The sequence below is a fragment of the Desmodus rotundus genome, chromosome 6, assembly GCF_022682495.2.
Source record: "Desmodus rotundus isolate HL8 chromosome 6, HLdesRot8A.1, whole genome shotgun sequence".
NCBI classification, from domain to species: Eukaryota; Metazoa; Chordata; class Mammalia; order Chiroptera; family Phyllostomidae; genus Desmodus; species Desmodus rotundus.
Window position 1 is genome coordinate 137,480,883 of NC_071392.1, and position 13,717 is coordinate 137,494,599.

The following is a 13,717-nucleotide window of genomic DNA, read 5'->3' on the forward strand; positions in this document are numbered from 1 at the left end:
TTAAAGTACAGTGCAATGAAGTGGGTCTCTGTCCTTGCTTAATCTAGATTTAGTTCTATTTTTTTTAAATACTAAACCCAAACAATAGGACCATTTATCATTTAGGTGAAGCCTAAAGCTGGGTTGAGCAGTCAGTGACACAGGGCTAACAGACAGATTCTGTGTTCCACTACGGCTGATTTTTCCTTCCTGCTGGCCCTCACGCCACAGAAACAAGTTGGTTTTGAGTTATTTGCTGTCCAAGTTTAAAGTCACAGGACAACAATAGAGACTGAGCCTGAGAAAGCCAACCCTTCACACACCCGTGCACCCTGATGGCATATGAAAACATGGAAAAAGTAAGTTGATCAAGGATTGATTACACAACTTTACCCAAAGTCTCACTGAGATTCAAATGAGGGGGGTGGGGAGGGGAGAGAGAGAGAGAGAGAGAGAGAATGAATATTAAAAAATAGGATCCCCCCCAAATGAAGGTAACTTGGATTGAGGAATTGGTTTGGTTTTGACCCATGAAATAGTAATAACTTTGGAAGCCTTATCACTAGAAGGCAAAGCAGAAGGCATTGGTTTGGGATTTATAAGTCTTTTCAAAGACACTATTGTATATAATGAAGAGAAAGAGGCAAATGTCTTTTGTGCCTCATTCAGGGCCACAAGGAAATGATTTAAATGGCCTGTAAAAGAAAACCAATATTCCCCAGAGTGGTTTATTTTAATGTTTTTTTAAAAAAGATATTTATTGATTATGCTATTACAGTTGTCCCATTCCCCCCCCTTCACTCCACTCCATCCTGCCACTCCCACCCTCCCACATTCCCCCCCTATAGTTCATGTCCATGGGTCATACATATAAGTTCTTTGGCTTCTACATTTCCTATACTATTCTTACCCTCCCCCTGTCTATTTTCTACCTACCATTTATGCTACTTATTCTCTGTACCTTTCCCCCCTCTCTCCCCCTCTCTCTCCCCTGTTGACAACCCTCCATGTGATCTCCATTGGTTCTCTTCCTATTCTAGTTGTTTGCTTAGTTTCCTTTTGTTTTTGTTTTAGGTGTGGTTGTTAATTGTGAGTTTGCTGTCATTTTTACTGTTCATATTTTTTATCTTCTTTTTCTTAGATAAATCCTTTTGACATTTCATATAATAAGGGCTTGGTGATGATGAACTCCTTGAACTTGACCTTATCTGAGAAGCACTTTATCTGCCCTTTCATTCTAAATGATAGCTTTGCTGGTAATCTTGGATGTAGGTCCTTGCCTTTCATGACTTGGAATACTTCTTGCCAGCCCCTTCTTGCCTGTAAGGTTTCTTTGGAGAAATCAGCTGACAGTCTTATGGGAACTCCTTTGTAGGTAACTGTGTCCTTTGCTCTTGCTGCTTCTAAGATTCTCTCCTTCTGTTTCATCTTGGCTAATGTAATTATGATGTACCTTGGTATGTTCCTCCATGGGTCCAGCATCTTTGGGACTCTCTGAGCTTCCTGGACTTCCTGGAAGTCTATTTCCTTTGCCAGACTGGGGAAGTTCTCCTTCATTATTTGTTCAAATAAGTTTTCAATTTTTTGTTCTTCCTCTTCTCCTTCTGGCACCCCTATAATTCAGATGTTGTAACGTTTCAAGATGTCCTGGAGGTTCCTAAGCCTCTCCTCATTTTTCTGAATTTTTGTTTCTTCATTCTTTTCTGGTTGGATGTTTCTTTCTTCCTTCTAGTCCACACCGTTGATTTGAGTCCCAGTTTCCTTCGCATCACTATTGGTTCCCTGTACATTTTCCTTTGTCTCTCTTAGCATAGGCTTCATTTTTTCATCTACTTTGCAACCAAATTCAACCAATTCTGTGAGCTTCCTGATTACCAGTGTTTTGAACTGTGCATGTGATAGGTTGGCTATCTCTTCGTTGCTTAGTTGTATTTTTTCTGGAGCTTTGATCTGTTCTTTCATTTGGGCCATTTTTTTTGTCTTGGCATGTTTGTTATGTAAAGGGGTGGAGCCTTAGGTGTTCACTGGGGCAGGGTAACGCTGGTCGCTGTGCTGTGACGCTGTATGTGGGGGAGGGGCCGAGAGGGAGCAATGGCGCCTGCTCCACTCTCTGCCAGATTTCAGTTACTCCCTCTGCTACCCACAATCAAATTGGGACCCTCTGGTGCTGATTCCCAGGTGGGTGGGCTTGTGCACACTCTAGGCCCCTGTGGGTATCTCCAACGAACTCTCCTGTGAGGCTGGGAGTTTCTTCTGCTGCTGCCTCAACCCCCATGGGTGTTTTCACTCAGAGGTTTGAGGCCCTATTTCCCTGAGCTGGAGCCCTGGGATGTGCGGTCTGCTTTGCTCCCCCACTATTCCTCCCAGTTTATCTATGCGCGAATGTGGGGCCATGGGGTCTGCTAGAGGTTCCACAGCCTGCCCCATTCGTTCCACAATCCGCCACCTCTCTGGGTCCGGCCCTCTGGGTTTATCTATGTGCGAATGTGGGGCCATGGAGTCTGCTAGGGGTCACACTGCCTTCCCCGTTTGTCCCACAATCCGCCACATCTCTGGGTCTGGCCATGTTGCCACATGTCCTGTGCACCCAGGCTGCCATCTCCACCCCTCTTACCGGTCTGGATGAATGTTTCTTCTTTATCTCCTTGGTTGTTGGACTTCTATACAGTTTGATTTTCTGTCAGTTGTGGTTGTTTTTTATTTTTAAATTGTTGTTGTCATCCTTCTTTTGGTTGTGTGAGGTGGCACAGTGTGTCTACCTATGCCTCCATCTTGGCTGGAAGCTCCAGAGTGGATTTTTTAAAAATAAGATTTAATAGAAAACCGTGTCTTGAAAACTGGTAGAATAATTTTTAAGCCTTTATGGGCTTTGTTCTCTACAAAAATACCTAACAACATGGTAGACATGTGTTGGTCTGCCCAAGAGAGCAAAGACTTACACCATAAAATAGTTATGGTGATGACAGTCCAGGCCATTTTACTGTAAATTGACTCTCCCAATATAAAGTACTTTCTCTTTGACTTTTGGATCATTGTGACATGATGACAACTACTGGCAAGGAGAGGACATTTAGCCCACCGATAATCATATAATCCAGCACTTCCTTAGACCCAGAGACCTAGCCAGGGTGGGCTACCCCAAGTAAGGTACCCGTTTAAACAACGCCTAAGTGGTCTGCTTCACTGTATATCCCAAACTCACAACAGAAGAGCATATCCAAAGATGTCTTTCTGAGAGATGCTAAACGTTCAACCCCTGATCAGCAAAGTGGAAGGACTGTGAACTTTGGGGTCAACCTGACCCAAGTTTGAATCTCAGTGCTTTCAGTTACCAGTTGGGGAGATGTGAACAAAACTTTAATACCTGTGAGCCTCAGTTTCTGCATCTATAAAATGGGAACAACAAGGGTTTCCTCCTGTATTCTTGGAGGAAGTAAGAAAATAAGCACATGAAGCACCTGACATGTTGTACACACTTGGTAAACTGTCACTATCCATGTTGTTCTTACTGTTGTTGGCTTCTCGAAGCTATGGTCAATACCAACCTCAGAGCAGGAAAGAGAAGGTGTGGTTAAGAGGGTGGTGCTACAATTAGCCAGCCAGGGGTTAAGCCTGCCTTTGATATTGACTTGCAGTATGACCTTGGGCAACTCACTTAACATCTCTGAGCCTCATTACATATCTAATAAAAATAATAGAATCTTAAATGATATTTTAAGGGCAAAATAGGATGGTTCATACAAAGAGTTTGGCACAGTACCTAGAATAACGTAAGTGCTTCAAATGTTTCCTACATATTGTCTACATCACTAATATCAGCCCTTAATCACAGTATCTTATTGCATTTACTTACCTGTCTTGTCTAAATAATTAAATTATAAACTGGTTGAGGGCAATATCAATGCCTAATTCATCTTTGTACCCCAAGTGCCTCCCCCAGAGCCTGGAACAAATTGGATACTCAACCAGTATTTGTGATTGAGTGAATGGATGAATATAATATACAGGAGGCAGCTTCTGAAAGAAGTTTTATATTTTTTTGTGGATATTTCTTTTAGCAAAAATAATATATTATTCAAGCAAAGATATTATGGAATTCATGAATAGGCTTGCTTCAGCTTTTCATATTTCAGTCTTAGATATAAGATAAACACTTAGTAAATACCTTCTGAGTCAGTGGTAGACACTTAGTAAATACTTCTGGAGGGAGAAAATACTTTCTGAGGGAAAAAAAAATCACTGATGATACTGCCCACAATTATCTTCAAAGAACTCAGGGTAAAAAATCCCCAAATCCTGAAAACAAAACAAAATAAAACAAAACAAAAACTCTGCCTCCTCCCTAGAGAGAAAAGAGCAATGAGGCTAGCACCCAGCTTCCAAAGGGCCACTCCAAAGCAGCCTGCACTTTTTGACCTCAATGAAGACCTCTCCAATCCCAATTTCAAATGACAGAGTGAGTGCCAGGCCTAGGTACCCTGTCTACCTGGATGCAGAACAGACAAGGGCTGAAAGAACAAATATGAAATTCCTGCCCTGGCTGGATGGCTTGACTGGTTGCAGGGACGTCCTGTACAACAAAAGGTTGCAGGTTTGATCCCCTGAGGGACGAGTACAAGGACAAAATAGATCAATGTTTCTCACATCGATGTTTCTCTATCTCTCTCCTTCTCCCTTCTTTCTCTCTTTCTTTCTCTCTCACTCTTTCTCACATCAATGTTTCTCTCTCTTTCCCTCTCCCTTTTTTTCCCTCCCTCCATCCATCCCTCCCTTTCTTCCTCTCTCTCTTAAAAGCAACAAAATCATATCCTAGCTTGAGGATTAAAAAGGGAACATGAAATTTTTCTCAGGGAGGTGATTCTGATGCAAGTGGTTTGCCCTGGATCATTTTTACTGTTTGGACATGCTTTTGCATCTTTTTCTCTTTGATTCTCTGAACAACCTTGTTTTACAGAAAAGAGAACAGGTGAAGAGGATCATTTACCCAAAGACAATCAGCCCCCAGAGGAGATCGAGTGTTTTCACACTGAATTCACCTGGTGAGCTTGTGAAGAACACAGATTTCACTGCCTCTCTGGGAGTAGACAAGGAATCTGCAGATTTAACAATTCAAGTGATTTGTACTTTAAAGTTTGAGAACCTCTGGAGTAAAGTATTTAATTTCACACTTTGGCTTGAAGGGTCAGAGTAACAAAGTCGTCCAAATACCTTGTCCTAAATCATTTGTGTCATCACTGTGTCCAACAATTTGTCACCACCCTGATGTTTTATTAGGCTGAGTGACAGGGGTACAGAATATAAGATCCCGCCCCTGCTCCAAGGAGTGCATACTGCAGGAAAAAGAAATACTAATAAACTATTATGATACAGCAACAGCAGAGCTATGAGAGCAGGAAGAGCTTCTGAAAAGATTGTTAGGATTATAGAGCCCCCAAAGGGTCCTTGTTGGAGAGCCCTGTGTTTGCATTAGGCATTTCTTACAAAAAGCTCCTGTTAAAAAGCAATTACCTTTCTGGGAGGGATAGCAAATGAACAGTTAGCAGTCATTAACTCCATTAGTGGAATTAGACTACGATATACCTAATGTCATCACAGATAAGAGCAGGGCCACCAGGAGAGGAAGGAGTGTTTAGAAGGAGAGGGGAGGCTCTCAGGCAATGGCAGAAGTGCCTGGAGGGAGGCCGAAGAGTAGAAAGAGTGCTCTGAAAGGGAAACCAGAAGCCTAGGAGGAGGGAAAGATAAAGGTGACCCATTTTAGGTGCCATGTGAGAAGGGTCCTGGAGTCTGGTAGGGCAGAGCCCAGAGAAAAGAAATTCCCCAGATGACTTCCACATGCCAGATTTTAACATCAAATGGCAAAAATAAGCAATAAATCAGCAGATTTGGGAGATTCTTGAGTGTGGCACTATGGACCAGGCTGTTCCAACCTTTTCTTTAGACTGACCTCCTAGGAGATCAGAAGCAATCTCTTTTGTCCATCATAGTCCCAGCTGCAGCCGTGGTCTGGGGACCAATAGCCTTGGGGTCTTCCAACAGCCTGTCCCCACCCGTGCCATCCCTGTCGCCTGCTCTCATTGAGGCCGGACTCTTTGGGGAGTTACTCTGACAGTTCTACCTCCTTTGGGGAAGTTTCATCGTGACAGTTTATTTTGCTAAGAAGGAAACTAAACCCCAGGGGAGAGAAACAAGTTAGCTTACATAAAATCAGTCAGCATAAGCCTGCCCAGGTCTTCACTCTCATCAAAACAAGGAATATTTCTATGCATGTTTAAGTCTTAGATAAAATCTCACATCTTTAGGGAGAGGTTTCCTTTTTTTTACAATTTAAATCATTTTTATTTTTCAATTACAGTTGGTATATAATATTATATTAGTGTTAGGTGTACACCCCAGTGATTAGACATCATATAACTTATTAAGTGGTCATCCTGATAAATCTTGTACCCATCTAACACCATGTGTAGTTATTAGAATGTCATTGGCTATATTCCCTGTGTTCTACTTTACATCCCCATGACTATTCTGTAATAACCAATTCATCCTTCTTAATCTTTTAATGCCTCAGGACTGGGTCAAATCCTCCTGTTACAGACTCTCAGACACTATTGTCCCCTTTCAAAACACTTATTATTGAAGCTATTTGTTGAATACCTACTCAGACCAGGTACTAAGCAACCTATATATAAAAATATAAAAAAATACATGGTGCTAAGCAATCCATAGTAAAAAAGTTGATAAGCCCTGACCTGTGTGGCTCAGTTGGTTGGGCGTTGTCCTATAGAGTGAAAGGTTGCTGGTTTGATTCCTGGGCAGGGTGCATGTCTTGGTTGCAGGTCAGGCTCCAGGTTGGGGTGTGTATGAGAGGCACCCAATCGATGTTCTCACACATCAGTGTTTCTCTCCCTTTCTTTCTCCCTCCCTTCCCCTCTCTCTAAAAAATAAATAAAAATCTAAAAAAAGGTTACATAAAATACCTGCCCTCTTCTGTGGGTATGATGATCATTCCTAACATGTAGGGCCATAGTGATGAACAAATAAAATAATTCATTAAAATGCTTAGAATTCTGTGTGACATAAAGTGCTATTCAATTACTTTGATAATTGCTGATAAGAGCATAATTCCCATGCCAGACTCTAATTGGCAGGAGGGTAGAGCTTTGATTTTTCTCTGCCGATTCCACTGCTTGGTGCGTAATAGGAATTTGATAAGTATGTGCCTGATTGAATTGAGTTGAACTGAACGAGAACTCTGATATTATTTGCATCATGCTCCCCATAGTCTTCAGCCAATGTGTGAAGTTTACAACTTGACCCATTCCCATCTGGAGAAAAAGGAACCTCTTTTTGATGAGCTCATCCACTCATTCATACAATACAATGTTTTTAGCAGCCATTAAACACTGGGCATGCTTCTTGATGTCGGAGATACAGCAGTAAGTAGTAGATTGAGGTTTAGCTCATTGAATTTACATTCTACAAGAAGGAGACAGACAATCAACAAGTAAGTATACATCAATGAGCCTTTTTCACAGGGTAGACAGAAAATAATGATCCTGCAATTCAAGTTCTGGGTACTTATCGAAAAGAAACAAAAACACTAATTTGAAAAGATATATGCACCCTCACGTCCATTGCAGCATTATTCACAAGAGCCAAGATATAGAAAAAATCGAAGTGTCCATTAATGGATGAATGGATAAAGAAAATGCAGTATGTATATATAATGGAATATTATTCAGCCATTTTATAAAAAGAATAAAATTCTGCTATTTGCAGCTGCATGGATGGAACTGGAAGGCATTATGCTAAGTGAAATAAGATAGAGAAAGACAAACACCATAAAACCTTGCTTTTATGTAGAATCATGGATACAGAGAACAGATTGGTGGATGGTGTAGAGGCAGGGGTTAGAGGTGTATAAAATGGATGAAGGAGGTCATGAGGTACCAATATTCAGCTGTAAAGTAAATAAGCCATGTAATATACAGAATGGTGACTATAGTTAATAAAATTGTATTGTATACAGGGTCTGGCAAAAGTAAGGCCTGCTTGAGTGTAGTTGGTGGGATAATTACATGGGTGCAATAATTTATAGTTTTAATTTGAACATTTAACCTAAAATGTTATATGGTATGCTTGAGTGTGATATTGTTATGTTACAGAATTACATGCTTATGATTTTGTAATAAAAAAGGGGCATTATTTACACTGGATCCTGTTTTTAAAGCTTGGTAAGAGAATAGATTTTAAAAGTTCTCATCACAAGAAAAAAAACCCACTATAAATGGTGATGGATGTTAACTTGCCTTCTTGTGGTGACCATTTCACAATACATGCAAACATTAGTTCATTACATCGTACACCTGAAACTAATCAGGTCGTATGTCAAGCAATTAAAAAAAACCAGTAAGATAAAGAAAATAAAGTGAGGGATGTGTTAGAGAGTGACTGCTTTGCTTGGATGGTCAGGAAAGGCTTCTCTGAGGAGGTGACATTTCAGCCTGAAAGAGAAGTTGCTGGCCAAGAAATGATTTTGGTCCTCTCCTCCACCTCACTGTAGCCTGCAACTGACCTTCAAAGCAATTTCCTCTTATAATTTAATTAACGATTCAATTATCTTACAGTAATTATTATTTACTCAATATTTGTTCTAAGTTTGGTGGGGACACAGATTGTGTTGACCTGCTCACTGCTGCATCCCTTGGACCTGGGAGATCAGCAGAGACTTGATTCCCATCTTTGACTGGCAGACTGCACCCATGGCTCAGCCAGCTCTCCTGGCCCGTGACGAAAACAAGTGAATGGTGGGCAGCTACACAGAAGACTAAAGAGACCTTGTAGATGAAGAACAGACTTAACGTAGAGCAGATGCTGCCATGCAGCAAAGGAAGAAACAAAAGCCGGTTGGTTACAACAGATTTTGGCTCTCACTGAAAAGACTATTATGAAAACCATCCTAAAGCCAAGCACATTTTCTACCAAATTTTATACACTAACTTTCATATAGTACCTCCAAAAATAGACAAATCACTTCTTCTAGTTTACAGAGAGATGTTAGAATAAGTAGACAATATGCTTTTTTAAGGTTCTAAGCCATAGAAATATGACTTGATTTTAATAGATGATAACAATAGTACTAACAGTAACTCCCAAATCTGAGTTCTTACTAGGTCTAGTCACTCTGCTAAACCCTATACCCAGATGATCTCATTTAATCCTTTTGTAAAACTTATAATTAGGTAAATATTATTTTATCTGTTTATATATGATGAAATTTGCCCAGAGATGTTAATTACCTTGTCAAGTTCAAGGAAATGGAGGAGCTAGGATTTCCACACAGACACCTCACTCCTGCCCCATGCTATCTGGATGCTGGGCTGCTTCCTAGGCTACAGGAATTTGACATTCTGCCCCCTGTAGTCTAGTGCAGGGCAGAGTACCTAGAATAAGACTACACTTCTGTGCCTACTTATTTGGAACTTGTGGGCATTGGATCAGGGCTGCTCAAGCTTACTTCTGAACTATTGGAAAGAAAGGTTTACTAATGACTGAAATAATTATGGGGGAGGGGAGGATCTAACCAAATCCATGCCCCTACTCATCAATGGTGAGTAGGGACATGGATCATAGTGAGTCTCTAGAGGCAGCTATAATGCCCCTAGAGACTCACTATGCATTGAAAGTTTACTATTCCCAAGATACAGTGCCAAGGACTGTAGGAGTGAAGAAATGTATAAGGCACAGAGTGGAAAGGTGAGCAGGGATATAAGAAATAAAGAAATAAAGAAAAAATGGGATATTGGGTCAGATTCCTTAGAATACTTCCTGGAGGTGGTGGCATTTGAGACAGGCTTTGAAGAACAGGGAAGATTTGAATATGTGGAGATATGAGTGGGAGAACATTCTGGTAGGAAGCAACAATGAGAACAATAGTTTAAAGATAGGGAACTTCAAGAATTATTTGGGGGGATAGTGGTACTTCTATTTATTAGTCAGTTTATATAACACCTTGTAAGATGTTTCTTAATGCTACTTTATGAACATAGAAATAGCGTTACATTTCCTTCCATTTTTACCATATAGTTATTCACAACCCAAATTCACTCTTTCCGCTGTTACTCTAAAGTAAGGGAATTAAAAACAAATTTAAATATATAAAGCAGATTTATGCATCTATGTTTCGGTTATGCACTAATTAGCTTTCATTTGGAAATAGTGGACTTCAGCACCTCTTGACTGAGCTCAATAATGCCTCAAGGCCTCTCTAAGAAGAAATCATTTCAAAGTAAATCCAGAATGTGTTTCCAGTTCCTCAAAAGGAATGGCCCCATCGCCTTCCCTCCTGAGCATCTCTGAGTTTTAATTACACCATGAATAATAGAAAAAGGAATCAATATACTGAGACATGAAGAGTTAAAAACAATACATTTTTACGGGCTTCTCTGGCCATGATATCTATTTTGGCCTCATTCCCTCCTACTTGGCAGCTATTTCCTGGTAGACAAATGAGAACATTAGAAGATTTTAAGGCAACCTGGCCCATGAATCCAGGGGTCAAGATCTCAGTTTTCCGACCCTTCAGCCATCCTTGAGAGATATAAGAAAAGACATCTGAGTGATTGGGTTAAATGCTTTCTCTGGAAAACACTTTTATCCTCAGTTTTCCCTGAATTCTGAGAGACCATCATAGTACATCTCTCAGAAGGCAGCAGCGGGGAAAATGTTTTTCCAGTTGCCCTGAGGTCTGAAGCAGGGCCTGCTCATTCAGTGAAGGCATTTCCTGGGAGTGCCACACCACACACGCAGCCTACAGAGTATTCATGTTGAAGTTCAAGCTCATGCCTTTAAACAGGCTATGTGCTCACTAGTCACCACATCTGGAGAGACTGGCACCCTTGTGTGCCTCCTGGTCATTTCAGTCCCCAAGCTTTGCTTTGCAGCAGGGTTTCCCAGCCTCACCGCTACTGACATTGGGGACTGGACTATTCTTTGTTGGTGATGGGAGTAAGGCTGGGGTGTGTGTTTGGGGGTGTGTGAAGATTGGGGTGGAGTCTGTCCTGCTTATTGGAGGAGGTGTAGCAGCATCCCTGGCCTCTACCCACTAGATGCTAGTCACAAGCCTTGCCACTCCAATTGTGACAATAAAAAATGTTTCTAGACATTGTTGCTGAATATCCCTGGGGGCAAAATTCCTCCCACTCTCCCCACACCTGAAAAACCACTGCTTTATAGTAACATGGCCTCAGAGACCAGCACTGGGGTAATGGCGTCGTTCACTGAACATAAGACAGCAGGTAATACATTGATTAGAAGTAAGAAGTAACTTCTAACTGTAACTCTTCAGGTCTCAGTGTCCTCACCTCACTCTCCCACAGACCCACAGTGTGTAAATCCAGTGGAATAATATTTGTATAAGTGTTTTTGCAAATTTAAAAATACAACGTTATTGCCATCTGGTCTAACCTCAGTCTTTAGGCAATCAGTGACACTGGCACATTGAAAAATGACAGCTTCATTCTGCAATAAATAATTTAGATTTGAAGGAATCCCATCAACCAAATTTACTGACAGGGAGTTGAGTGAAGCAGTAAGAGACATCACTCTTGCCACTAGAATACATTTTCTTAGTCTTCTGTCTTATTGGTCTTTGCTGATTGGAAAGCTGGAGTTCATTCATTCATGCATGCATGCATATATTCAAGGAATATTTGTGAAGTACCACTGTGTGGCAGGCATTGTAGTTGTATGAGAAGTAGTTGCAGGAGACACATTAGATATAGCCCTGTCTTTATGAAAATTATGTTCCAGTAGAGGAAACATACAAGGAGTAAGGATATTATAGTGAATTTGGCAAGGGCTTTGATGGATAATACCCAGGACTTCCTAGAAGGGCCACCATGCTCAGCAAAGTCTTACTAGGAAAAGTGAAACCACGGCTCAGATCTGAATGATGAGTAGGGATTTGCCAGGGAAGGAGAGGGTGAACAATATTTCTGGGAAAGCAGAGAGCATGTGGCTAGTGCTGGAGATGAGGGAATGTGGCACAGGAAGGAATATGGAGCACAGAACACGTGAAGACAAATGGTGAGTGAGGCTGGGAATATCCTAAGAACAGTGAAGCCCACTGAAGGTTTTAGGGAGACAAGTGACATGCACGCATACTAGAAATACTGCTGCAGGTTCAATATGAAGAATAGAGTGGAGGTAGGCAAGAGGAGGAGGATGGAGAAAACTAAGAAGGCTACTTTAATATCCAGAGAAGAGAAGATAGCATCCCAACTAGGATCGTGGCAATAGATGGGAAAGAAGTCTAGGGACTCAAAAGGTTGGGCTACTCAGGAAGAAGAATGACACAGGTCTTAGAATGGATGAGCACGTATGTTGAGGAAAGTCAGGAAGGCAGACTCAAGGATGGCTCTGAGGTGCCTGCCTTGGCTTTTGGAGGCAGTAACTGGAGTTGACTAAGGCCATTGCTCCTGGTAACAAAAATGAAAGAATATTTATGGGGATCCTGCTGAGTGCAAATCCCTGAGCTAACTACGGACAAGATATATATACAAGAAAATATAGGATCTATTATTCTTAGTACCTGATGGCTCAGAAGAGCCCGCTCAAGGGCACACAACTAGTAATGATAGCCAAGATCCGAACTCAACTGGCTGACGCCAAAGCCTGCTCTCTGAACCACTACATATAAACGTCTGTTCACTTTAGTGTTTACCTTCTAAGTTTAAATCATAGCTCTGGGGGGGGGGGTCACTAAATCATTTAAGCTTTTTGAATCTCAGTTTCTTCAGCCGAAATATGGGTATTAGAATACCTCCTTCACAGAGTTAATATAATGATTAAATTAGCCCTGTAAATAATAAAGACAGAACAAGCATTTGTTGAATGCCAACTATATTCCATGTTGTGCTGTAAATACTTTATAGGTATTAGCTAATTTCATCCTCACAAGGGCCCTTGAAGTAGATGATTTTATGATTGTCCCTATGTTATAGATGAGGAAACCGAGGCACAGAGAGATTAAATGCCATACTCAGAGTTGCGTAGTTGGGGTGCAGACCTGCGCATGCATTTATGGAGCCTGTACTACCTCACCTAAGGAGTGAGGTCTTAGAAAGCAGTGGACAGACCTAGAGCCTTGGGCCTGGAATGCTGCTTGTGCTGGGTGCTGGCTACAATTTTTATGCAATGTGTAATTTATCAGATTTTTATGAAGTTCCATGTACTCTATTAGGCAAACAAGATAGACATGGTCCCATATCCTAAAGCCTTCATTGGAATTCTGGAAAGCATTTTCTAGGAATGACTTTTTTTCCATTGCCAAGCCACCCCTGCTTGTGAGACGTTGGGACCTGTCAGCGGCTTATGTAGAATGTTTCAGAGGATGCTGAGGGTGGGTGGGGGTATAATCAGGAACTACAGAGCACTGAGCCACACTACTGATATCAACCTGAGTGTCAGACAAAATCCCACAAGGAGGTCCTTGGAGGGGTGCCTGTCTTCCTTTCTTTGATACTTACACACCCATTTGCAGGCAGGGAGGACACGTTTTAGTGTCTGGGTGAAAGAAAAACAATTGGCTGCTACAACGGAGTCAGAAACATCTAACAGGTGTGCGGTAGCCAAAGGTCAGGGACCACAAGGGCATGGTACCTTTTCACAGGTAAGGGTATCAGAGAGCTAATGTAACCCCATAATGTCACACTGGAAGCTGGCTGGGGGGGACCTTAAT

The 13,717-nt window shown here is 41.4% G+C and overlaps 1 protein-coding gene across 1 annotated transcript in view; it reads right to left on the reverse strand.

The window, feature by feature from the left end:
* Nucleotides 1–13,717, reverse strand: part of PPP2R2B (protein phosphatase 2 regulatory subunit Bbeta) — a 416,365-nt gene that overhangs the window by 388,129 nt on the left and 14,519 nt on the right. The gene's annotated exons all lie outside the window — the stretch shown is intronic.